The sequence below is a fragment of the Megalobrama amblycephala genome, unplaced genomic scaffold (assembly GCF_018812025.1).
Source record: "Megalobrama amblycephala isolate DHTTF-2021 unplaced genomic scaffold, ASM1881202v1 scaffold474, whole genome shotgun sequence".
NCBI lineage: Eukaryota > Metazoa > Chordata > Actinopteri > Cypriniformes > Xenocyprididae > Megalobrama > Megalobrama amblycephala.
In genome coordinates, this window is record NW_025953398.1 from 2,455 (window position 1) to 29,093 (window position 26,639).

The following is a 26,639-nucleotide window of genomic DNA, read 5'->3' on the forward strand; positions in this document are numbered from 1 at the left end:
AACACCTGCAACCTCATAAAATAGTTACAAATACCACATTCTATAAATCTGAAGCATTGCAGCATGTTTGACTGCTATAGCAAAGTGACTGCTGCAACTAACAGTGTTCCTTACCAGACGTAACTCAAATTAAACCATTTTAATATTATACAAAGCACAAACAAGTGTGGTGAATGGCAATGATTTAATCAGTATTTATTTTGAATAATATTTAAATGTTTAAAAAAAAACATTTTGTTGTGAGTAGTGATTTATTTTTGGCATTTGTGTCAACATGCAGTTATGAGGCCTTTTCACAATTTTCTTATAATCATTTATATCTCCATTCTTTTAACAGAGCTTCCCACAGTAGTGACGAAGTTGAAAGAAGTGATTGGACAAATAACACTTCAGACCTCACCTACTGCATCCACTTCTGCAACACCTTCAACATCAGTAGACTCTGCATGTGTTTCTCCTCAAGTGTTGTCTGATGATATGGTAAGTACCGCACATGCATATAAGTGTTACGGTCCATGTGGGAAGGTGATTATACAATGTCCCAGTAAATCAACTTGGCAGTAATTATAAACATTACCTGAAAAATCTGCATATTCAATTGCATGGTGAATGTGCGTGATAAGTGGTTATTATGAATATTGCCTGACCACAGGAAATATAGGAAGCATTCCCATATTACCAAATGAAATGTTTAATGCTGTGGAAAAGCAGTGTGGACAGGATTTAGACAGGATCTTACATTGCACAGGAGCATTTCGCACCCTTGTTCATTTCATTGGGAAATGTGGTAATGTATCTCAGATTTCCTATTTGGTTGGGGAATAATAACTTGGTTTATTTGCATTAATGCACAGATGATGAATAGATATATATCCCAGGGAATGTGTTTAATTATCATTTCATTAGTTTAGTGTCTAACAACAATGTATAACCAATTGCAAACTGACAATTATTTTTCAGGTGTTTCTCATGCCAGGCTGTGATGTCAAGGTCCCCAAGCGAAAGCTTAACTCGCTGCGGACGGCAAATCTGTCAGTATACATCGGGGACCTTGCCGTGCTTGTCTATGGAAGGGAAACCCTGTCTCATTCAAGCTTGACAGGAAGACAGTCAGGGGCACACAAAGATGTGGAATCAAAGCCACAGCTTGATAGCACAAAACTTGATGCTATATTTGGTAAGTGTATTTAATTTAAGGGAAATTTCATTTTTAAAATGAAATAAATTCCTACACATTTCTCATACATTTCTACTTTTCAAAATGATGTTCGACGTTGGAGGTGACAGTGATTGTGTTAAATTACTGTCACCTCCAACGTGGATCAAAAAGGAACATTCCAAACATTTTGTGAAAAGTTCTAATCTATAAAAGTTTAATTTGGGATCATCAGTTTGGATTTGTGAATGTCACAAAAGAAAAAAAGAAAATAATCACACAATGGAGGAAACAAAAGAACCAAGACCCCTTTGATGATGCCCCAAAAATAATCTTATTTTATGTAAAGTTAGACATTTAAAGGTCATTTTCAGCTGTCTGTTGGTAAATATAGAAATTATTGCATTAGTTTTCAGAAACTTGAATTGCATATCACTACATGCTACTTTGACTGTTTTATTGTGTTAATTCTGGATGATGTATTTGGGGTGACAGAAAAAAAAAAATATAAGCTATGTTTTATTTTGTGTGTGTGTGTGTGTGTGTGTGTGTGTGTGTGTGTGTGTGTGTGTGTGTGTGTGTTTTTTAACTCACAGACCATGCTCTGTCAAAGTTCCCTGACATCACCATGCAAGATGTGAGACGCATCATAAGAAAAAAAATGCAACAACGAAAACTACATCAAGCAAGCTACTGCAAAGAAGCCCATTTGAATAGAACATTTTTGTTGTCATATATTTGAACAATTATTGTTTGGATTTGTAGTTTCTTTAGGAACTGATATCTTGTATGACACTACCGTAAACATTGTGTTTACTGTTTTATTTTGACTGGACTATTTTTGAACCTTTGAGTATAAATGTGAGTGTCATTGTTATTTTCAGTTTATGTGGAATCCTATACAATAGATTTGTTTGAAATTATTGATTTATAAAGATAACTTATGTTCATTATTCTGAGTATGTGAATTTTTGTGTAGTCCACTGATAGTGTACATAAGAACTTACTTATAATTGTAATAAAGTGCAATTAAAGGTATATTTAAAGTATAATAATTAATACCTAAATATCGTAGTGTACTTAAAGGTGCAAAACTAATAAAGAATTAGTAAACTGTGATGTTAAGTCCGACTTAAAGAATACTTGTAGTATAAAACTACTAAACTAGTAGTTTACTGAGAGTACACTAAAAGGAGCAAAAATAATATATAATTAGTAAACTACAAGTATGATGGTGAGTTCACTTAAAGAAAACTTGCAGTATAAAACTACTAAACTAGTAGTTTACTGAGAGTACACTAAAAGAGAAAAAACAATATATAATTAGTAAACTTGTAGTATAAAACGTACTCGGTTACTAACGTAACCTCGGTTCCCTGAGATACGGAACGAGTACTGCGTATGGGGAAAGGTCTCCCTTTTTCCCCGCTGCTGAAGCCTTTTTCAATAACGCAGTGTAACTGCACCGTCATTGGTTCACTCATAGACAAGTTGTTGAACCAATGGCGGCGCGGCATAGCTGCGCGGCCTATGGCGACAAAGCGCGCGAAAGTTCCCGCCGAAATGGGCGGGGTTAAGGGCTATATAAGCGGGCGTTTCGCCATAGGACTTCAGTGTCAATCGACTGAAGCGACGACCCTGAGCCGCAGCCTCGTGGCACGGCAAGTGACGCAGTACTCGTTCCGTATCTCAGGGAACCGAGGTTACGTTAGTAACCGAGTACGTTCCCTTTCGATACTTCACTCGTACTGCGTATGGGGAACGAATTCAACCACGCCGTGCCACGGCTGGGAACGATATAGCTTGCATTTGGCCAACCAAGAGGGGGCCAAGAAGACAAGCAAGAAGGCAAAGCCTAACCGAACCCATGGTTACACTTAAGGAAGATACTTCCTGGGATGGAGTGAAGCGGGACTCGTCGGAGGCCGCTAATCACACCGAGAGAACCCGAGCTTGTAAGGTCGGGACATCGAGATGATAGAACCTGACAAAGGTGGACGGCGAAGACCAACCGGCCGCCTCACAGATGTCTTGGATGGAAACTCAGTTGGACCAAGCCCACGAGGAAGCCATTCCTCTAGTGGAGTGGGCCCTGACTCCTATGGGGCAGTTAGTACCCAGTGAGGAGTAGCACAGGTTAATAGCATCCACTATCCAACGGGAGATGCGCTGTTTCGAGACCGGAGACCCCTTGGTGCGGCCGCCAAAACAAACAAAGAGCTGATCCGACTGCCTAAAGGACCGCGATCGCTCTATGTAGTTCCTCAATGCCCTGACTGGGCAAAGTAGCTCCAGCTCCAGTTCATCCGCCGAGGGAGGAAGAGCAGAGAGCGAAATGACCTGAGCTCTAAACGGAGTTGCGTAGGAACGTAGCCATGCCTAGGTTTCAGAACGACCTTAGAGTCACCAGGCCTGAATTCGAGGCATGCAGGGTTCACAGAGAGAGCCTGCAAATCGCCGACACGCTTAACCGATGCTAGTGCTAGTAGCAGAGCGGTTTTTAGCGTTAGGGGCCTGAGGTCGGCTGAACCCATTGGTTCAAATGGGGCTCCTTTTAAGGCCCTGAGGACCAACGAGAGGTCCCAGGGGGGAACAGTGAGAGGGCGAGGAGGATTCAAACGCCTAGCACCCCTCAAAAAACGGATCACAAGCCCGTTTCGTCCCACTGATTGGCCAGCAATAGGAGCGTGGAACGCCGCAATGGCTGCTACGTAAACCTTGAGCGTGGAAGGGGTGCGCCCCATTTCCAAGCGCTCTTGGAGGAAAGACAGTATGGAAGATACGTCACTCTCCACAGGGTCTATGTTGCGTGTCGAACACCAATCAACAAAGACTGACCACTTCTGATCGTAGAGGCGTCTCGTGGACGGGGCTCTAGCCTGAGAAATGGTATTTATGACGTCCCCGGGGAGGCTAGTCGGCTCCCATCGAGGGACCAGAGGTGCAGAGCCCAGAGCTCCGGCTGTGGGTGCCAGATTGTTCTGTTTGCCTGAGAGAGGAGGTCCCGTCTCAGGGGAATCGGCCACGGGGCTCCCAGAGAGAGCCTGAATAGCTCTGAGGACCAAACCTGGTTCCTCCAGAGCGGGGCCACCAGAAGGACTCTGTGCTGGTCTTCTCTGATGCGCCTGATGACCTGGGGGATCAGTGCGATCGGTGGGAAAGCGTAAAGGAGCGTGCTGGGCCATGTGTGGGCCAGAGCATCTACTCCCTTCGAGAAAAATATTGGGCAATGAGAGTTGTCTTCTGAGGCGAAGAGGTCTATCTCTGCCTTCCCGAAGAACTCCCAGATCTTGAGGACCACTTGGGGGTGGAGCATCCACTCGTCGGAGGGGATGTTGCTCCGTGACAACATGTCCGCACCCAGATTGTTCCTGCCAGGAACATGAGTCGCTCTGAGCGACTGAAGCCTCGGAAGAGCCCATTCCAGAAGACATTTCGCCAGAGCGCATAAGCGGCTGGACGAGAGACCGCCTTGGTGGTTCAAGTATGACACCACCGTCATACTGTCTGACCGAACTAGGACATGACGTCCCGTCAAGTAAGCCTGAAAGAACTGAAGGGCCTTCATCACTGCTAGCATCTCTAGACAGTTGATGTGTAGACGGCTTTCGTCGTGGCTCCACGAGCCGAAGGCCGGTCTGCCCTCGCACACAGCGCCCCAGCCCAAGTTGGAGGCGTCTGTTGAGAGCACCGTCCTTCGTGAGACCGCCTGTAAGGGACTCCGCGCTTGAACCATACTGGATCCATCCAAGGTTTCAGGGCTAGAAGACAGGCCTGATTGACCTTGAGACATAAGCGGCCGTGCCGCCAGGCGCTGGGAGGAACCCGGAACTTCAACCAGTACTGAAGAGGCCGCATCCGAAGAAGGCCGAGCTGCAGCACCGGGGAGGCGGAAGCCATCAGCCCTAGCAGCCTCTGGAAAAACTTCAGAGGGAGATAGGCTTTGTTCGTGACAGATGCCGTGAGCTGCTGAATTGCCAGGGCGCGCTCTGGCGAGACTACTGCCGTCATAAGGACCGAGTCGAAAACTGCTCCCAGAAAAGAGATTCGTTGAGTGGGGCATAGCGAGCTCTTGGCTAAGTTGACCCTGAGACCCAGACATTGTAGATGGCTGAGGAGCACGGATCTGTGGCGTTCCAGCTCGTCTCGCGAACGGGCTAAGATGAGCCAGTCGTCGAGATAATTCAGAACCCGGATTCCCATCTGCCTCAGAGGGGAAAGAGCCGCGTCCATGCACTTGGTGAAAGTGCGAGGAGCCAGAGACAGCCCGAAGGGCAGGACCGTATATTGGTATGCCACCCCCTCGTATGCGAATCTCAAGAATCGTCTGTGACGGGGGGCTATCTGGATGTGAAAATACGCATCCTTCAGGTCCAGCGAGCAGAACCAGTCCTCGGGGCAGATGTGCGCGAGGATCTGCTTCAGCGTCAGCATTTTGAACTTCCGTCTCATGAGGGAGTGATTCAAAAGTCTGAGGTCTAGGATGGGTCTGAGACCGCCATCCTTTTTGGGGACCAGAAAGTAGCGGCTGTAAAAGCCTGTCTCGCTCTCTGACGGGGAAACTATTTCCACAGCTCCCTTTTCCAGCAATGACACAACTTCGGCCCGGAGGACATGAGCGTCGTCCGGATTGACCGATGTTTGAAGCACCCCGGCGAAGCGAGGGGGCCGTCGTGCAAACTGGAGCGAGTAGCCCTGGTTTATGATCCCCATAACCCATTCTGACACATCGGGGATGGCCTGCCAGGCCTCGGCCCGAGTGGCAAGGGGTTGAATGATGTTTGGTGACAGACCGCCGTTGAGGGGGTCGTACACCGAGAGGGGTGGAAGAGGAATTTTGCTCTTTTTGTGGTGAGGTAAAATATTGTTCGCCGTGAAAACGGCGTTTAGAGTGGGCGCAACAGGTGTGGGCCCAGCTGTCACTTGGAGCATGTTTCCCACGCCCGGAAATAAACGAGGCGGAGGGGAAATTACTCGTGGGAGCTTTTGGGGCGGTCCGGTCGTAACGGGACGATCCCCCATCCTCTTCCTTCCTGACGAATCAGGACGACTTCGGAGGCACCGGGTTCAGCACAATCTTGGGCCGGGGTCCCTGGCGTCTCGGGAAGGGAGGGCGCTTCGCAGGGCGCGAGCGCTGGCGATGCTCCTGGGGTGGCGCTGCCTGTGTTGCAGGTGGGGCTGGCTTGTTCTGCTGAGCCGGCGCAGTCCTGGGGCGGCTAGACGCAGAAGCGGAGCTGGAGCGCTTTGGCAAGAAATGCCTCATAGCCTGAGACGATTTCTGCGCGGCAGTAAAGCGCTCGGTGAAGCCGTCCACTGCAGGCCCGAAGAGACCAGAAGGAGAGACCGGGGCGTCTAAGAAGGCCGTCTTGTCTAGATCCTTGATCTCCGTAAGGTTGAGCCACAGGTGGCGCTCCAACACGACCAGGCTGGCCATGGAACGACCAATGGCCTGGGCCGTAGCTTTCGTGGCTCGCAGGGCAAGATCAGTGGCGCTGCGTAGATCCTTGAAAGCCGGCGCGTCGATTCCAATGAGCGGAGGAGTTTAGCCTGGAAGACCTGAAATATGGCCATGGTATGGAGCGTGGAGGCAGCCTGGCCCGCCGAGGTGTAAGCCCGTCCAGCCAGTGTAGAAGTGGTGCGACAGGGCTTGGAAGGAAGGGCCCTCTTCGTTTTCCAACCCACAGCCGCGGGAGGACAGAGGTGAGCAGCCACCGCTTCGTCTAGGGGTGGCAGGTGCTCGTATCCCTTCTGCTCGGCGCCGTCGACGGCGGTGAGGGCGGAGCGATGCGTAGTGTGGAGGCGGGCGGAGTAAGGAGCGCGCCACGACTTCGTCAGCTCTTCGTGGACCTCAGGAAAGAAGGGCGCTGAGCGCTGGCGAGGTGCTTGGCGGCGGCCTGGCAGGAACCATTCGTCCAGGCGGCTGCGAGACGGCTCCTCTGGAGGGGCCCACTCGAGGTCCAGCTCCTCTACAGCTCGAGACAGGATGCGGAAGAGCTCGGCATCCATGCCCTGGCCATGCTCAATGGGTTCCAAGGGAGGCGGTGGAGCAGGGTCTTCCGGCTCGCCAGCCCATCCTTCCCCTTCGGAAGCCGCAAGCGACATGGAGTCATCTTGTTCGTCGTCCGTTCCCCCGAATGAGACGAGGTCACTTGCTTCCGCGGAGGGACGCTGCTCAGGGCGGGAGAACAGAACGGGAGAGAGTTCCCTAGGAGGAGAGGGCGAGGCACGCGGGGGCTGGGCCGGCGTGAGCTCGCTCAACTCCGGGCGCTGAGTCGCTCTACCCCGCTGTCTCTTCCTAGCCGGCTCGCGGGAGGAAGGAGACGGGAGGGCGCGAGCGGCGAGATCGCCCTCCGTGAAGAAGGCGACCCGCGAGCGCAGGGAAGCGAGACTCATGCACTCGCAGTGCGGGCATGAGTCTCCAGCGAGCGTGCCGTCCGCATGGGGCTTGCCCAGGCAGGCGACACACTCGCTGTGTCCATCTTCGTGGTGCAGGGGGGCCCTGCACGTACCACATGAGTGGCGGGGCATCGTAAGACGCCGCTGCCGTGAAAATGGCAATTGGGTGGCTCTTTTAGAGCGGCGAGGGCCGCGGAAGCTTTGGAAGCGGTTAAAACCGCTGAAATCGCTCTTTTAGAGCGGCGTTAAGCCGCGGGTGAAGCTCTCAGGCGGCACGCCGGATGGCGGCAGGGGACGCACAGGAAGCGGCCGGGAGCGGGAAGCGGGAGGCGGCGACGGCGCTGGAAGCTGCAGTCCGCGAGGGCGCCGGCGCTGTCCTCGTCCAGCAAATACAGGCGAGTCTGCTGCGGGAGCCTCTTCAGACGGCGGCGAGAGCAGGCAGGCGGCGAGCTTCTTCGGCTTCAGGCGGAGATCAGCGAAGAGAAGTAGAGGTCGTCGCTGAAGGAGAAAACACTGAAGTCCTATGGCGAAACGCCCGCTTATATAGCCCTTAACCCCGCCCATTTCGGCGGGAACTTTCGCGCGCTTTGTCGCCATAGGCCGCGCAGCTATGCCGCGCCGCCATTGGTTCAACAACTTGTCTATGAGTGAACCAATGACGGTGCAGTTACACTGCGTTATTGAAAAAGGCTTCAGCAGCGGGGAAAAAGGGAGACCTTTCCCCATACGCAGTACGAGTGAAGTATCGAAAGGGAACTAATAAACTAGTAGTTTACTGAGAGTACACTAAAGGAGCAAAAAATAATATATAATTAGTAAACTTGTAGTATAAAACTACTAAACTAGTAGTTTACTGAGAGTACACTAAAGGAGCAAAAAATAATATATAATTAGTAAACTTTTAGTATAAAACTACTAAGCTAGTAGTTTACTGAGAGTACACTAAAGGAGCAAAAAATAATATATAATTAGTAAACTTGTAGTATAAAACTACTAAACTAGTAGTTTACTGAGAGTACACTAAAAGAGAAAAAACAATATATAATTAGTAAACTTGTAGTATAAAACTACTAAACTAGTAGTTTACTGAGAGTACACTAAAAGAGAAAAACAATATATAATTAGTAAACTTGTAGTATAAAACTACTAAACTAGTAGTTTACAGAGAGTACACTAAAAGAGCAAAAATAATATTTTATTAGTAAACTACAAGTATGTGTCACAGACACGTCAGGTTCCACCTCACTCCCTTACCCACGCACTCAATCACCAGCTTACTGATCACCGCCACCTGTGACTCATCAGCAATGCAATCACCACCAGCATAAAGACACCACACTCACACACACTCACTGTCTGGTCTCGTTTGCACTACCTCATATGTATGCTTACCTTAAGGACTCCTAACGCCATATCTACCTGCTCCAGACGTCTCCTCCAGCTCCCTCGTCTCCTACTCCTCGTGTGTACTTACCTGCTGTGTGTGTGTGTGTGTGTGTGTGTGTGTGTGTGTGTGTGTGTGTGTGTGTGTGTGTGTGTGTGTGTGTGTGTGTGTGTGTGTGTGTGTGTGTGTGTGTGTGTGAGAGTGTCTCCACCGACTCCTTCCATCAACAGCATCTGCAAGATAAAATCAGGACAGTATTATCTTCTCTTCATCTCTCATCTCTCCATAATCTGCTTACCATCACCCAGTGCTCTGCTTAACATTAATAAAACTTACCTGGATTGTTATTATCTCTGCCTCCGTGTCTCTGTTGTAACAATGGCACGCTACTCAGGTGAGCAGGCTCTTCAGTGGTCCTGGACAGTGAGGAAGAGTTCACATTTCCTCGGAAGAACACGACTCTGACGATGAACGTCTGTATTTTGAAGAGCGACTTGATCCAGCTGAAGATACAGTTTCTGATGAGTAAGTGATTTAGTTTTACTTAAATTATTTGACGTGTTTTTTCTATATAAGCGTACATATATATTTCCCTTATATTTACATCTAGGCCTATCTATATAACTCTATATAACTTTATCTCATAAAAATGCTTATAAATATAATGCTTTTCTGTTGATATAACGTTACTTAAATTATTTGACGTGTTTTTTTTATATAAGCGTACATATATATTTGCCTTATATTTACATCTATCTATATAACTTTTATCTCATAAAAATGCTTATAAATAGAATGCTTTTCTGTTGATATTCGACTTGTTATTAATATGCATAGATACGTTGGATTCACGCGTTAGATCGATTAACTGCATGCAGCTGAATAGCATATTATGATAGACGTGAATGTGCTAAAATATGCTTGGTTGTGAAATGCGCGAACGTGTTGCTATTCACTAAATGTGCTAACTGATATAGCAGACTGTAACGTTTACACATTCGCACACTTTGTCCGGTAATGGCCAATTGACAGACATATACAGCATGCTTGTATACCTGTTAATTTCCTGTCAGTTATGCATAGCTAATGGTATGAGAGTATCTTATATGCTAATAATTTTTTTTGTTTTAGAAATGTGGATCCATCACTCTCACATTCACCTGCAATTCCCACTAAGAGGGCACCCAGCAACACAGGCGGAAATGAGAAAGAGTAAGTACATGTTCACCCACTATATGGTAGGCCTATGTAAACTACCGTTCAATAGTTTGAAATCTGTATGATTTTTCATCTTTTTAAAAGAAGTTTCGTCTGCTCACCAAGGCTACATTTATTCAATTAAAAATACAGTAAAAATAGTAATATTGTGAAATATTATTCCAATTTAAAATAACTGTGTACTATTTAGTCTACAGTGTCACATGATCCTTCAGAAATCATTCTAATATGAGGATTTGCTACTCGAGACATTTATTGTTTACAATTGTTCAGAAATGTTTCTTGAGCTGCAAATCATCATATTAGAATGATGTCTGAAGGATCATGTGACACTGAAGACTGGAGTAATGATGGTGAATATTCAGCTTTGCATCACAAGAATAAATGACTTTGTGAAATATATTTAAATAGTACACAGTTATTTTAAATTGGAATAATATTTCACAATATTCCTGTTTTTACTGTATCTTTAATTAAATAAATGTAGCCTTGGTGAGCAGACGAAACGTATTTTAAAAACATTAAAAATCTTAGTGATCCCAAACTTTTGAACGGTAGTGTATGTATATATGTGTCTGTATGGCTTTCTTTCTTATGCGTGCACAATATATTAGCGTTAGTGCTTGGTAATGTTAATATATACAATAATAAACATTATATTAGAATTAGTTATTGATGAGGCAAATAGTATAGCTCCTTGTGTAATAACCATCTCGCTGTTTTTTTTTTTTTTTTTTTTTTTTTTTTTTTCTCCAGCTATAGCCCTAATGAGAGTGCTCCAAAACCCCTTGCAAAAAGGCCAAGAAAAACATTCAGACAAGCAACAGGCATTCAGCTCTGTCATGGAAAACAGATAATGACACTGACATGGTTCCACAGACTCTGAGATTCCTACCTGCACGGGAACCTGGACCACAGCTGCGTCCTGCTGATGAACACACTCCTAAGAGTCTCTTCAAAATGTTCAAAATGCAAGGAATAATGCTGGTCGTCGGAACTGCATGCTTTGCAAAGTACAGCTTGGTAAAAGGCAAGACACACCTTGGAAATGCCAGGCATGTGACATTTACTTGTGTCTTCAGTTGAAAAGGAACTGTTTTCAGAAATGGCACACAGATGTGTGACTGTTCAGATTCTCTGTTCACCACCTCTCACTGACCATTGGGCTGCAAAGATTATCTATATGTGATCAAGCAGGTTATGTATAGGGTGTAAAAGTGGGCTTTTTTTTTATAAACCTTACCTTTATTTGCCTGTATACACAAAATGTGCCTTTGACCCTAGTTTATATGTGGATTATATTGTTAACTTTATTTTAAATAAAAAAGAAAAAAAAAACAATGATATGTCTTGTCTTTGCATTTTCTTAGTTGACTCAGTCACATTCCTGACTGAATGGCTCATTAGGGGCAGGGTCTTAATCTCCCCAGGTGTAAATCACTTCATTATTAATGAAGAGTCACACCTCTTCGCATATGGCCTACCTCAACAAAAAGTGTCTTAGAAATTTAAAATCAATACAATGTTTTATGTGTCAGAGTAGGGAGGATCATTTCCACATCATTTTGAAGCAAAAACTCTACACTAAAATATACAATTCTCAAAAGTCTTGTGAAACATTTAGTATGCATTTTGAGGTATTGTTTCAGTTACTTTTTTTTTGTTTTTTTTCAATAACCACGCATAAACATTATTGCTTTAAAAACACAAACCTGTTGCTCACATATTATTGTAGCCTAGTTTGTGCTGAATACAGTGTAATGACACTTTTGTCATTAATATGTTTATAACCAACTGATAAAAGCACAAATGTCAGAGCATGTCAAAACTTCTCCAGGGCCCAAAATCAGCCTCAGACTCCAGAGGGTTAATGGTAATTATGACTACTTGTGTCATTTATGATGTTGATTTGAATTACTTTCTGGATGAGTAAGTTTAAGTATTTATGGAAAATTGACCATTTAAGTGAAATTATTGAACTTAAATATACAAGCTTGATAAAAATTATCATTCTAGAAGAAAATTTCAGATGGCACTTAGAGGCTTTTGCACATGAACTCTTCATGAATTAATCATGTTGATAGGCCCTATAAAACAAATATTTCATATTAATCATGTAAATTTCCTGCACCTGTTATAGACATCCAAATGACGTCCAAAAAAATTACTCCGTTCAAAGGTCAAATGTTGAACGTCAAGATGACGTCCAAGTTGGGTCATGGTTGGACGTCCAAATAGTGGACCTAGTTTGGACGTCGAATAGATGTTCAGAAATGGTAATGGACCGACGGACTACTTAATACTTTCTCTGACTTAATGGGTTCTTATTTATGCTGCATTCTTCTAATTGTTGAGATGGTATTGTACATAAATCAGAGCCTTAACTTTGGTTTTATACCATGAAAATAATTGTTCTTTTTTTTTTTTTTTCAGTGTCGATTGCCATCTGATTGTTGTAAGTGATCAATCTAACAGCCATCCTCAAAGCCTGATTTGCCTAATAAATCAATACATATTAATGTGTACATGTTTATTCTTTCTCTCTCTCTCTCTCTCTTTGCTTGTGGGCAGCTAAAAAAAAAAACCAAAGGCTCTTTTAAGAGCCATTCCACCTCTTAAGTGTCTTTGGCTATGTAAGTATATGTGACACCTCAGTATTCTAAATAAATTCTCATCAGTAATTTCCTAATAAAGACGTTTAAGGGATAGTTTAAAAAAAAAAAGGTTCATATGCCATGTTCATAGCATATTGATAACATTCATAACATTTTTATTTTAAAAGACATATACAAAATCTGTTCAATCATGTTTCTTCTTTTTCTCCAGTTTGCTTTTGTGTCAGCAGCAGCGAAACAAACCTCCCAAAGCTCTTTTAAGAGACATTCAACTGTTAACCATCTTTAGCTAGTAAGTATATTTTGTTATGTTAGACACCTCATTATTTGGGTTTAAATTCTTTAAAGCTACATTGTGCAGCAAGAGAGTCATCAGTAACATATTAACAGCTTTTAATTATGTTTTATTATATCTTAGCGGTCTATGTTCTAAATTGTGTGACTGATTGCAAAGATGAGAAACATGGACATAATTTATGCAGTTTCTCATGTTACCATAATATATTAAGTCTATTCAATTAATAAAAATCCATAGCTATGATCCTGTACCACAATTTTCAGATTTGACAGGTTCATAACATGTTGATTTGTCAATAATCATTTTTCTTTGATTATTTACAATTCTTATGCACGTCTATAAATAATGACTTATGTAATATTTGATATTTTACCCCTTCCTTGTCTGCAAAGAGATAAGTACCATCCTTTTTTAAGATGCAAGCACATTCTAAGTTTAATTAGATAATAGATTAATTTGCAGCATATATTCAATATTCAAGGACTGTACTGTACTGTAATATAATCTTTTTTTTTTTTTTTTTGATTCTGCATCATCTTTTAGTCCTCTGCTGTGATTTATTTTCTTCCTACCATCCTTTAATTTAAGGTAAGTCATTTTTTAAGCATCACTTAGTCCACTTTCAAATAAACTTCTCCTGATAATTTACTCACCCCCATGTCATCCAAGATGTGCATGTTCTTCTTTCTTCAGTTGTAAAGAAATTAAAGTGATAGTTCACCCAAAAATGAAAGTTCTATCATCATTTACTCACCCTCAAGTTGTTCCAAATAAGTATAAATTTCTTTGTTCGTTTGAACACAAAGATAAATATTTTTGAAGAATGTGTTGAACTGAACAGTTTTGGGGCACCATTGACTTCCATAGTAGTTTTCTTTCCTATTATGGAAGTCAATGGTTCCCCAAAGTGGCCTGGTTACAAACTTTCTTCAAAATGTCTTCCTTTGTGTTCAACAGAACAAAGAAATTTATACAGATTTGGAACAACTTGAGGGTGAGTAAATGATGATAGAACTTTCATTTTTGGGTGAACTATCCCTTTAAGGTTTTTGATGAAAACATTCCAGGATTTTTCTCCTTATAGTGGACTTCAATGGACTCCAAACGGTTGAAGGTCAAAATTACAGTTTCATTGCAGCTTCAAAGGGCTTTAAATGATAAGGGTCTTATCTAACGAAACCATCAGTCATTTTCGGAAAAAAAAGCTGTATGTCCTACGCCTTTCCTATTCAACTTACGGAAAAAAACAGAACTGGCGGCGTGTTCGTTCCGTAAGTAGAATAGGGAAGGCGTAGGACATACAGCGTAAGGTTTTTGAAGAATACGGAAAGCAGAAGCACGTACAAGGCGATCATTTGTGTTTATAAAGCATATACAGTTGTTTTTTGTTTTTGTTTTGTTTTTCAGAAAATGACCGATCGTTTCTCTAGATAAGACCCTTCTTCCTCGTCTGGTATCGTTTAAAGCCATTTGAAGCTGCACTGAAACTATAATTTTGACCTTCAACCGTTTGGAGGCCATTGAAGTCCACTATAAGGAGAAAAATCCTGGAATGTTTTCATCAAAAACCTTCATTTCTTTTCGACTGAAGAAAGAAGAACATGCACATCTTGGATGACATGGGGGTGAGTAAATTATCAGGAATTTTATTTGAAAGTGAACTAATCCTTTAAAGGTGTTTCCAGTGTGTTTTATATTTACTATTTATTTGTGCTCACAACAATCATATTGGACTTATCAGGGATAGTATACTTTCCCAACTTAATTTTCCATTACAAATAGTTCCAGTAACAACAAGCCTTGGATCAACAGATTGACAGCATGGATGTCAAGAAGGGTATAGAGAAGGAGTTGAGGAGAGAGCTGAGGAGGACTAAGGAGTGCCAGAAAGAATAGCAGAGGGGACAAAGGAATATATTTAGCAACCCAGGTGAAAAAAAGTACATTTCTATAATGTACTTAAAGTGCTCTGTTTTCACGCACTAGTTTTGTACTTAAGAAGTACTAAAGATGAATTTTTAGTATATTAAGTACAAAATTTGTGTATGAAAATAGAGCACTTTAAAAACATTATAATTTTTTTTTTTTTTTTTTTTTTTACCTGGGCAGTTTTTCCCCACTTACATCCATATGACAGTCCCCTCCCCTTTAGGTCTCTGGCATCACCAACTAAAAACTAACTAACCCTTAAAAAAATATATATATATATTACAATTATGCCATGTCTGCTCTTGGTCAACAAAAGCTGCAGTGATGTTATGTTTAATATTAGTGCGTCCATGGGGCACATCAAATCTCATATCTGCCAGTTTCTCCTGGAGACCTGCATATAAGCTTATATCATTTTCATAGAACATAATCAATGACTGACAAACATAATCAAACAAATTTAACAGTAATTTATTTTGCCACTACTATGGGTGTATACATTTTAAATGGCTGTGCCTGTGACCACATCAGTGGACACCTTTGCAAATATTTACAATTTAATTTTTTTAAAGCAATTATTAGTGATAACATGATCATCAACATCCCAGTGTTGATGCTATCATTTGATTTCCTTTACAGATATATTCAGAAGTGTTTATCTCCAGGTAACATGTCCAGTTACTGGAGTAAACGCAGAAAAATTCAAAGAGGAGTTGAGCAAGATTTGCAAAAACTCCAGTCAGCATCTGTAGAAACAGATGATGAAATAACGGAGGAGAGACTTGACTGCCACAACATAAGCAATTTTGAGGAAGTGGCTCTTACAACACCAGAGTCCAACAATAGAGTGGAGTCAGTATATGATTGCACACTAAGCAGTGAGGGAGGAGCTAGTGAGAGCTTTGCTGGGAACACAGAGGACAGCAATGATGAAAGCACAGATGAGGAGGATAATATCAGAGCATTACTTTCTGATTGGGCTGTCAGGAAACAAATTCCACATTCATCACTGACTGAACTACTCAAGATTTTGTGCAACAAATTACCTGAATTAGGCCTTCCTAAAGATTCACGGACTTTGCTGAAAACAAAATCAGTGGTGGAAATAAAAGAAGTCTCTGGGGGGGACTTATTTTCATGCTGGCATTGAACACGGTCTGTTGTCCCACCTCACAACATCAGTTCATCCAATGTGTCAGTCAGTGTCCCTGCAAGTCAATATAGATGGCCTTCCTCTATACAAGAGCTCAAACTCTCAATTCTGGACTATTTTAGGCCTTGTAGAAAACTACAATGATGGGGTCCAGACAAACAAGTTGCCATTCTCATTGGGATGTTTTTTGGGGAGAAAAAACCAGCCAGTCTTGATTTCCTACAAGACTTTGTTGAGGAAATGCAGCATCTTGAAAAAGAAGGTTTCTTTTTTGAAGACAGAAATATTAGGGTCCAGATCTCTGCCATTGTTTGTGATGTACCTGCAAGGGCCTTCATCAGAAATTCTAAGGGTCACAATGGGTACTATGGATGTGACAAATGCTGTCAAAAGGGAGTTTACCACAATAACCGTATGATCTTGCCAGAAACAGCAGTCTATCTAAGATCCAACCATGACCATTTTGATTCTCTTTCTGAGGACTCGCACTACAGTGGGAAAACGCCTTTAGAATCACTGTCCATTGGTTTGGTGACATCATTTCCTCTTGACTACATGCACCTTGTATGTTACACGTAAACTCATCTCTCTATGGCAGGAAGGGCCACTGAAGACTCGTTTAGGTCCAGCGTTTGTCAGAAATGTCTCTTCACAACTGACAGAGCTACGACCTCATGCGCCATCAGAAATGATCAGAAAAACCGAGATCTGTAATCGAGTCAGACCGCTGGAAGGCTACTGAATTTCGTACATTCCTCTTGTACACTGCACCAGTCTGTTTGAAAGGAAATATTCCAAAGGCGATGTATGAAAACTTCATGCTGCTTTCAGTTGCTATGACCATCTTTCTAAGTCAATCCTTGTGTGCAGACTATGCTGGAAACCTCCTGGTTTTGTTTGTGGACCACTGCAGCAGACTGTATGGAAAAGAAACCATGACTTACAACATGCATTGCTTGACTCTTTTTATTCATGATGTACAAGCATTTGGGGTACTTGACAACATGTCTTGTTTTCCCTTTGAGAATTTCCTTGGCCAAATTAAACGAATGATGAGAAAACCAAACAAACCTTTAGCACAAGTCATACGAAGACTGTCAGAAAAAGAGACCATGTGAACAATGCAGTCAGATGCAGAGAAGACACTACAAAGACCACATGACAACGGCCCAGTCCCAAATGGTCTAAATGTGAAAGAGCAGTATGCAAAAATGCAGTTCGCTCACTTCTCTGTGCAGATTTGCACTGGGAATAACTGTGTCCAGCTGAAAAACACAGATGTTGTTGTTGTGTAAAACCTGGTGGTCGAGGAACACGGAGAAACCTTAATCGTGTACAAAAGATTTAGGAACAAGACAGATCTTTTTGTCTATCCCCTACCATCATCACAGCTAGACATTTTCTTGCTCTCTGGATTGAAGGATGAACTCCTTTTTACCCAAGCCACAAATGTGCTACGGAAGTTTGTGTTACTTCCATGCAAAGAGGACTTTGCTGGCATGCCATTACTCCATTTGTAGGATGTGAGGCACCTGTAAAATAAAAAAAAAATAAGAGTTTAACAATTTCTGTAAAAAGGTTTGTATGTTCAGTCCCTCCGGAAAAACGCGATTATGCGATCGCCTGATTTCATGCATAATCAGCCAAAGTCCGCATAATTATGCGGGGGTCGCATTTTTTCAAATATGCCGCACTTTCGCCGCATAAATTGCTGATTTCAGCAAGCAAAATATATGCGGGGCTAGCATGATTTCATAATCCCTGCATTTTCGTTGCAAAAAAGTCACATATATCTTAGCAGAAAGTTGAAAAATGTTGCGTTTACTTCACACTAGTAAAGCGCCATTATTTTCCCCCTATTGCCATGGGAACCTTGTGAAGTGACGTAATTACGCGACGTGAACATCATCTGCATTCTGCAAACCATGAAACCATGATGAAGCACACAAATCATTCTTATTTGCCAATAACAATAAGCACAAAAGACCGCAAGCAGTTTCCCGGTGTGTTACAGTGGGGGCAAAATATTTTGCACTACGTGCAACTGCGTGTTGACGCTGGAAAACCACTTTCACTTTGCCACCGCCAAGGATGGTTAAAGCAGTAGGGGAAGCAGGCAGGAAGAAGCACACATTTTTTTAAATATTATTTATTGATTTTTATAGAAGTTGTTGGATATTAATAATAATACGTTTATTTTGTATAGCGCCTTTCTACAAACTCATATTCCTTTTGTAAAGGTACAGAACTTGTTTGACTCAATGTTTTGTAAGTTTGAGCCATGTGTTAATTAAGGTCTGAAATAAAACAGAATGAGAACTTAAATATTCTGTGATTTAGTATGCTTGCTTATCATAGGAAGTAATAAGAAATGACACTTTACATTAAAGTAGTAGCCTAGTGAGAACAGGGTGTTGGGGGAATCACCTTTTATTTTTTTCTGTTTTTCATCAAACCGCAGTTTTTACAAGTTCCCGCAATTTCATCGCATAAAATTGCAAAAATATTCCGCATATTCCATCGCATTTTTTAAGAAAACGTGCCGCATAATCAAGCATTTTAGCCCGCAACAATCACAAAAAAATCCCGCGTTTTTCTGGAGGGACTGTATGTTATGATACGTTTGAATTGAGTTTGTGAAATATTTTGTGAAAATTGAGTGACCCTTTTCACCTTTTTGTTTACAGTTCAATGTTTGCTGTAGTCAAATTTCCAAATGAAGAGGACAGTTTAGCTGTCATCTCTGAAGCCTGGTGCACCAAGGAGGGATGCTACTGGCCTCCATATAAGACCCATGAGAGGATCAAGAGGGCAGTGATGCTGCATGAAAAACCAAACAGCGACACATGGGAGATACACCCATTTGATTTACTAAAAAACGAAAAGTTAGGGTTTTAAATGAATATCAGAATACTAGATGTATAATTTGTGAACATAAATCAATTAATTGTTATTGTAACTTTTTTTGTGATGTTTTCAGATACACATGACAAGGTCCATGAATGCCTGATTCGGGCCGAAAAGGGCTTCAACATTGAAACAGAGCCAGAGTCGCATCAGAGGAAGAGAAAGTAAGATTTACTGTTTGAGATAAATGGAACCTAAACCATACACTAGCCTCTAATTACTCCATGCTTGCTATCATTCCCAGGCGAAATCCTAAATTTGACCAGACAGATTCTGAGGAGTCTGATGATGGTGACTATAGTCAGCTCCCACCACCACCAAAGCCCCCCAAATTTGCCCCCAAAAGGATCGTTTGTAAAGCTAAAAAATTTATGTGCCAAGTTTACCTGTAATTTTCATGAACTGTACATATTTACATTTTGATAATTATCATTTGCACAATTTGCAATAGCATGCCCAAGAGACAGCTCCCATCCCTCTGTATCTCTCTCTGCTGGGGGTAAGTGCCCCTTGTTTAAAGAATTTAATATAATAAAGTCTAGCTACCACAACATTTAGCTAAAGAATTAATTGTAATATTGTATTGTAAAAAACAGGAGCAGGATGTAAAGCAGCCTACAGCTCCAATAAGGCAACAATACAAAGTGAGTTAGCATCTATCTTTCAATACAGTGAAGCACTGCAATGTGGCAGTCCTTTCAATGTTTGTAAGAATGTCTGAGACAAATAACTGCTTAACTTTGATCTGAACAGACACCCAGCCCTCTTCTTCATCACAGAGGTGCCCTGTTTACCAGCCAGAAGGTACATAAAGCTTGTCCTTGTCATGATGTCTTAAATGTAAAGGAAAACACACACATCACATCTTTCAGGCATCTATATTACTGTAATTATTGCTTGTATACAGCTATTATTAGCACAAACAATTTAATTAACATTGTTTTAAATCAAGAATCCAGCTACTTATTTATGTTATTTTTTGATGTGTAAACCTCCTTTAAGAAAAATGTCTCAGCATTACATCACTTGCTCACCAATGGTTGTCATAATGAGAAAAATTCCATCCCCTCTTGTCCTATCACATAAAAATTCACCAACATATTTGTTTAGATCTGTTTTTATTTGTTTTATTTTATTTGTTTAGGATGTTGTTGACCATTGCATTGTGTTTCATGCAGAATCAGAATCATCAAGACCATCTTCCCTAAATTTTCTGGCTGCAAATCAAGGTAATTTAAAGTTTTTAAATGTATCACTGCATTTATCGATATTGTATTTATCAGCAACAATTTAAATAAATTAATTAATATCACAATAGTATAAATGCAGTGAACTGTTCTGCACAGTTTTTTTTTGTATTTAATAGGACTGGGCAATATAAAAATTATATTGTAATTATTTTGTCATATTGCTATTTGAACTGCAATATTACTGACATGAAAACACCAAATTAAATGAATAGTTCACCCCACAATATAAATTTGCTCTTAATGTACTCACCCTCAGGCCATCAAAGATGTAGTTGTCTTTCTTTCTTTCTTTCTTCAGTAGAAAATGCAAGTCAACGGGTGGTATCCGTTTAGAGTCCAAAAAAAAAAAAAAATTAACAAATTAAGAACACAAAATGAATCCCAGTGGATACCATAAATTGAGGTATTATGAAGTAATTGATAATATAATTATGTAGGATAATGTTGCTATAATGTACTGATGCTAGGTTAAGGTTATTCTCTCAATTTGTGCCGTTTAAAAAAGAAACAATCTGAAATATAGAGTAGGCCCCTTTTTTTTTCAAATTGCTTAAAACTGGTTCCCTTTTGTGCTTGATTTAAAAATAGAGACCTCTATATGGTCTAAAACGTTACAGGCGCTGTTACTTTGTTTGTGGCCTTAAAATTGCAATAGACTATCTGGTTGCTAGGCATAACAAGTCTCTGGGACAGCAGACAAGCCATTAAAGTAAGCCTAATAAATATACTAAATATGTTTGACTTAAATAATCTAAAGTTTAACAAAACGAAAGAAAAAAACTGTGGGACAAGTCTGTGCTGCTGAGTTTATTTTTGTTGTGAGGAGCGGCTATACACAAGTCAGGAAACTGAGATGAGAAAACGCATCCTGTAGTTTCATTTACATCCTGTTATCATTGTGAGCGCAAACAAATAAAAGTAAACACTTTGTGGCTGTATCTGTGTGATCAAAAATAATGGAATAGGCTATTAATTAATATGAATTAATTGAATAAATAATATATTATATAATATATAAATTAATATTATTAATAACACTGTTCGATCGCGCCGGCACCACATACACATCATATTTTAGCATTGCAAACTTGATTTTGTAGCCTGATTAACATATAAACATCAAGTAATCTAATGGCCTAATTAACTGGAAGGGAAAAAACAAGGACTAAAAAAACAACCTATATAAATTAATTTATAAACAAAATAATTGTATCCGTTTACTCATTCTATTTAATGTTGCAATTCACTTTGTATAGTGCATTTATGTTTTATTCGTCATTATTATTATTGTTATTTTATTTAAAGAAAATAGCCTTTGCCTATATCCCTGATAGCACACGTACATCTCGGAGACGTCTATTTGATGTGTGTGTTTACGTCTGGAAGATGTATTTTTTAGAGTGTTTGCTCATCTGCAATACGTCTATAGGACGTTTCCTGTCAGATGTCAAATAGACGTTTAGAAGATGTCTTTAAGATGTTTATGATTTAGAATGTATGTAAAACTGACATCTTAAAGACGTCTATCAGATGTTTGTAAACAGCAGATGCTTTCCAGATTAAGTGATCTTTAACAGACATCTTGCAGACGTACGTGTGGCTACTTTACATGGACAGTGATTAAAGTCTGTGTTTGTTTTAAAGGTGTATCATGCATTTTGCATTTAGATTGCCCTGCATCTGCACATTCATCATCATTTATTTCCCCAAACACGGGTGACATGCACCACAAAAAAAAAGTATTGCCAAATGTTTATAGCCCCTTTCTAAATGAAATTTAGGAAGTAACACTCACTACTATTTCAACATGCAAGATTCCAGCGAAATGTTAAGACTTGTTCAGCTGAAAAAAGGAAAAAACACCCACTGCTGTTTCAACATACAAGGTTCTATAAACTTTGCCATGTTTTGTTGAATTTCATCTTAGTAACATAAGTCATAGGTCAATTGGAAGAATTGTTTTAATTATTGTACATTATTGTAGGTTAAGTTCAGTTCAGTGTTCGCTCCAGACCCGGAGCTGTTGATCTTTTTTTTATTATTGTTATGAGCTCAAGTTCACTTGCATTTGCATCCTTTTGTGCAGACAGGATACAAGATGTAATGTTACGTTTATGTTGTGTATCTAGGATATTAATCACATAGGATGTGTCACAGAACGGACTTTAGTCCTAATTTGTTTGCTCATTGTTCGCAATGTTCTGTGCTGTGTACAACCCCAAATCAGAAAAAGTTGGGACAGTATGGAAAACACAAATAAAAAAAAAGAAAGTAGTGATTTCTAAATTTACTTTGACTTGTATTTCATTGCAGACAATACAACAGCACATTATTTAATGTGTTCCTCATGATTTTTATTTAAAAAAAAAAAAAAAAAAATCCTATGTTGGTTCTTGCAACACATTTCAAAAAAAGTTGGAACAGTAAAGCATTTACCACTTTGTAATGTTGCCATTCCTTTTCACAACACTTAAAAGACATTTAGAAAAAATTTAAAAATTTAAAAACTCCATCCCCTGTTGTCCTATCACATTAAAATTCACCAACATATTTGTTTAGATGTGTTTTGAACTAATTTAACTGGTAAAAGATGCCTGATCTGTGCATATTTTTTAAAAAAGTCTTAATGAGTTAGAAGGTCGTTGTTGACCATTGCATTGTGTTTCATGCAGAATCAGAATCATCAAGACCATCTTCCCTAAATTTTCTGGCTGCAAATCAAGGTAATTTAAAGTTTTTAAATGTATCACTGCATTTATCGATATTGTATTTATCAGGAACAATTTAAATAAATTAATTCATATCACAATAGTATAAATGCGGTATTGTAATTATTTTGTCATATTGCTATTTGAACTGCAATATTACTGACATGAAATACAAGGTTAAGGTTATTCTCTCGAGAAATTAAAACAAATGCGTGCAGGAAACTCAGTTAACAAACTGAGGTAAAAATTCAACGACCACATGCTCTATTCCTAAATACCATAGCGATTGAAAATGTGACACAGATTTCAAAAAACGGTTCAAAAAACAAGTAGTTAATATTAATCACTTACATGTTAGACACAATTGACTGCATTTGTTGTGTTTCAGCAGCGAAAATAGTTCCAAACAAGCAGAACCATAGCGCATCTCACTCTGCAGCGTTTTCATTACTGAATGATTTAAAGTTTATGAACGAATCGGAAGATTCAAAGAATCCCAAAAAAACTGCCTCATTCTAAATCAGGGGTTCTCAACCTTTTTCAAGCTGATGCGGCCATGCCAGAGGTCTAGTTTTTGTGTAAAGGCATACACTTTGTCTGCAAGGAGCAAAATATGAGTTTCGCAGCCTTGCAAAGACAGGTTGAGGCCATTCAAGCTGTCAAATATATCGACCAAATAGGACAGAGACGCAAGCCACATAGTGTCATCCAGATGCTTTGCCAGATCTGATTTGATTTCTGTCAAAAACCACTTCATCTCCTCTCGCAGCTCATACAACCGCTGTAACACCCGCCCCCTGGAGAGCCAGCGAACTTCAGTGTGCAGAAGCAGCTGTTCATGCCCTGACCCCATCTCCTGGCAGAGGACCCCAAACAAGCGAGAGTGATTTGATTTGATGAGATTTATCATTTTCATGGATTGGTTCAGCACGGAGTCAAAGAGAACCGGCATTTTTTTAGCAGCTAGTGCTTCGCGATGGACCATGCAATGTGTACATTTCACAAGTGGAGCTACTTGCTGAACGCGAGCAGCTAGGCCACGCTCACGCCCCGTCATTGCCTGCGCACCATCCATGCATAGGCCAATGCATCGGTCCCAAGCCAAACCATTTTCACGGATAAAAATATCAAGGACATTGAAAATGGCTTCTCCTGTAGTGTGCGACTGAAGAGGCCGGCAAAACAGGACATCCTCCTCAATCGCCTTGTCCCGCAGATACCTGACATAGGTGAGGAGCTGTGCCTGCCCAGCAATATCAGTGGATTCATCCAGCTGCAGCGCGTAGTAAGGACTCTTTTTTACGAACTCTATCAGTTGCTCTCTGATATCATTGGACATGTCTACAATTCTCCTACGACTGTGTCATTGGACAGGGGTATTGCTCCGAGTTTGGCTGCTGCACTATCGCCTATCATTATTCTTGCGCTGCTGGCAAAATGAGAGTCTCTGCGATTGTATGCGGTTTACCCAGTTGAGCGATTCTTTTGGCCACTACATACAATGCCTCCAAACACTGTTTAGACACAGTGCTGTGGACTGAAATGGTTGCCTGTTGCTGATGGAGGCCATCAAGCTTTCTTTTAAAATATTCAGCCGGTTTATTTTTAATGTCAGCATGCTTTGTTTCGAGGTGCCTTTTTAATTTGCAGGGCTTCATACTGTCGTTTGCCAGCACCTCGGCACACAAGACACACTGAGGTCTCAGATCAGCCATGACTGTAAACCCAAACTGCAGGTATACTTCATCGTACCTTCAAAGCTTTTTTGCTGCTGGTGGTGCGTCGGTTGGCTTGTTGGTCCTCACAAGAAATTTCTCCATTTTTGTTATGTGTTTTCAATAAAGTTTAGGCAATATGTAACTGTGTGTGTGGCTATGTTGAGAGACGTATCAGGGGCTAATCAGTCGGGACTTAGGCACGATCTTTAATTAAACGAACAAAACAATTATTTTGCAGACAATTCAGATTTTATTTTAATACTTAACGATTGTAGTCCTCGTCAGTGTGTGTGTGTGTGTCTTAGTTGCGTGGGTAGTTTTAGCTAAGTGTAGCTACTGCCTAGCAGTTAAAAAAATGACTGGCTAGGGCTGAGATTTGATCTAATCTTTAAAAAGAATGTTTGTGGGTTTGGTCTTTAAAAAGTCTGTTGGGGTTTTGTAGTGAAGGCCTTTGTAAATCGAGATTGATAACAGACTAGCGAGAGCTGGCACAAGTGAACTTGGCAAGAGACTAGACTAGAGTGAATGGAGAGCTATGTCGTGAGTCAATTTAAATGCAGTGATTTATTTTTGTGTGAGAGTGAGTGAACATTTACATTTACACCCCGCTCAGTGTCACCAAATGTGACACTGATATGACAGTTCAACAAACAAGTTAATAATATTAAGTCACTGTTTTGGTCTATTTTAGCAGCGAAAATAGATCCGATGAATTGAAAACAAAGATCACAACATAGCGCATCTCACAGCAACACTCAATCGTGTTTTGAATTATTCAGTGTTTTGAACAAATTGTTTGAGTCAAAGATTAAATTACCCATTCACAAACATCTGTCTCATTCTTGATGAATCGGCTGTTTGAACGAATCGTGAATGAACGACTCAATGACTCGCTTAATAAAACCGCCTATCACCTGCATTTGCGCTCACTATCAACAAACCAATCAAATTTGTTCGTAACTTTTTTTTTTTTTAAATCAGTCCAAACACATTTTAATTTTTATTCAGGAGTTATGTATATACAAAACTACAACTTTTTATGACAGTAGTTTAGTGATAAAAAAAAAATTCAAATTTATTTTTCCAGGTTTTACAGTTGTATTTTTGTAGAAAATGACTGATCGTTTCTCTAGATAAGACTCTTTGTAATGAAGGGTCAACAGAGGAGGGATCCATTTGCAGCTTTTATTAAGATCAGTATCAACAGGGCAAGGGCAAAGGCAGAGATGTAAACAGGAACAGGCAATGGTCGGGGTAGGCGGCAGACAGACAGTGTTCAGGATACAGGCAAGGATCAGGGCAGGCAGCGAACAATCACAGTCCAGTAAACAGGCAAAGATCAGGGCAGGCAGCAGAGAAACACACGGGGGTCAACAGTCCAATTGGCAACAGGAATAACAATCCACAGAAAACGCTCAGAAGTGATCACTGGGGCAAATCAAGACTTCGCGGTGTGTGTGTGTGCTATTTAAATAGTGTGAGAGTGATGTGGTGCAGGTGGCCTATGGGAAACGTAGTCTGAATCGTAAATAGTCAATATTCTGGTGAAGGCTTTCTCCGGTGGTGCGGGGGAGGAAGTGCGGGAGCCTCACTTGTGACACCCTTATTCCTCGTCTGGTATCATTTAAAGCCCTTTGAATCTGCACTGAAACTGTAATTTTGACCTTCAACCATCTGGAGGCCATTGAAGTCCACTATAAGGAGAATAATCCTGGAATGTTTTCATCAAAAACCTTCATTTCAACTGAAGAAAGAAAGACATGAACATCTTGAATGAGATGAGGGTGAGTAAATTATCAGGAAATTTTAATTTGAAAGTGAACTAATCCTTTAATGAAATGAATGATTAGTGCAGCATATAAACAGTTGGATGAACTTATCATGGCTGGAGAAGTCAGCCGTCTCTC

At 40.9% G+C, this 26,639-nt stretch overlaps 4 long non-coding RNA genes across 4 annotated transcripts; 3 read left to right on the plus strand and 1 right to left on the minus strand.

Annotated features, from left to right (window-relative positions):
- Positions 1-309: 309 nt before the first annotated feature.
- LOC125261731 lies at positions 310-1,970 on the plus strand. The gene is made up of 3 exons (XR_007183419.1): positions 310-480; positions 961-1,177; positions 1,753-1,970. It is a non-coding gene; the product is annotated as an uncharacterized LOC125261731 (long non-coding RNA).
- A 6,896-nt stretch (positions 1,971-8,866) lies between these two features.
- LOC125261737 lies at positions 8,867-11,495 on the plus strand. The gene is made up of 3 exons (XR_007183422.1): positions 8,867-9,461; positions 10,068-10,148; positions 10,911-11,495. It is a non-coding gene; the product is annotated as an uncharacterized LOC125261737 (long non-coding RNA).
- A 518-nt stretch (positions 11,496-12,013) lies between these two features.
- LOC125261735 lies at positions 12,014-24,874 on the plus strand. Its single transcript, XR_007183420.1, has 12 exons — positions 12,014-12,787; positions 12,981-13,061; positions 13,611-13,655; positions 15,636-17,727; positions 18,837-19,034; positions 19,130-19,220; positions 19,301-19,555; positions 19,653-19,700; positions 19,810-19,860; positions 20,235-20,285; positions 22,979-23,029; positions 23,784-24,874. It is a non-coding gene; the product is annotated as an uncharacterized LOC125261735 (long non-coding RNA).
- LOC125261736 lies at positions 15,452-21,255 on the minus strand. Its single transcript, XR_007183421.1, has 2 exons — positions 20,557-21,255; positions 15,452-17,681 (listed from the first exon to the last, which is right to left on the minus strand). It is a non-coding gene; the product is annotated as an uncharacterized LOC125261736 (long non-coding RNA).
- Positions 24,875-26,639: the final 1,765 nt, after the last annotated feature.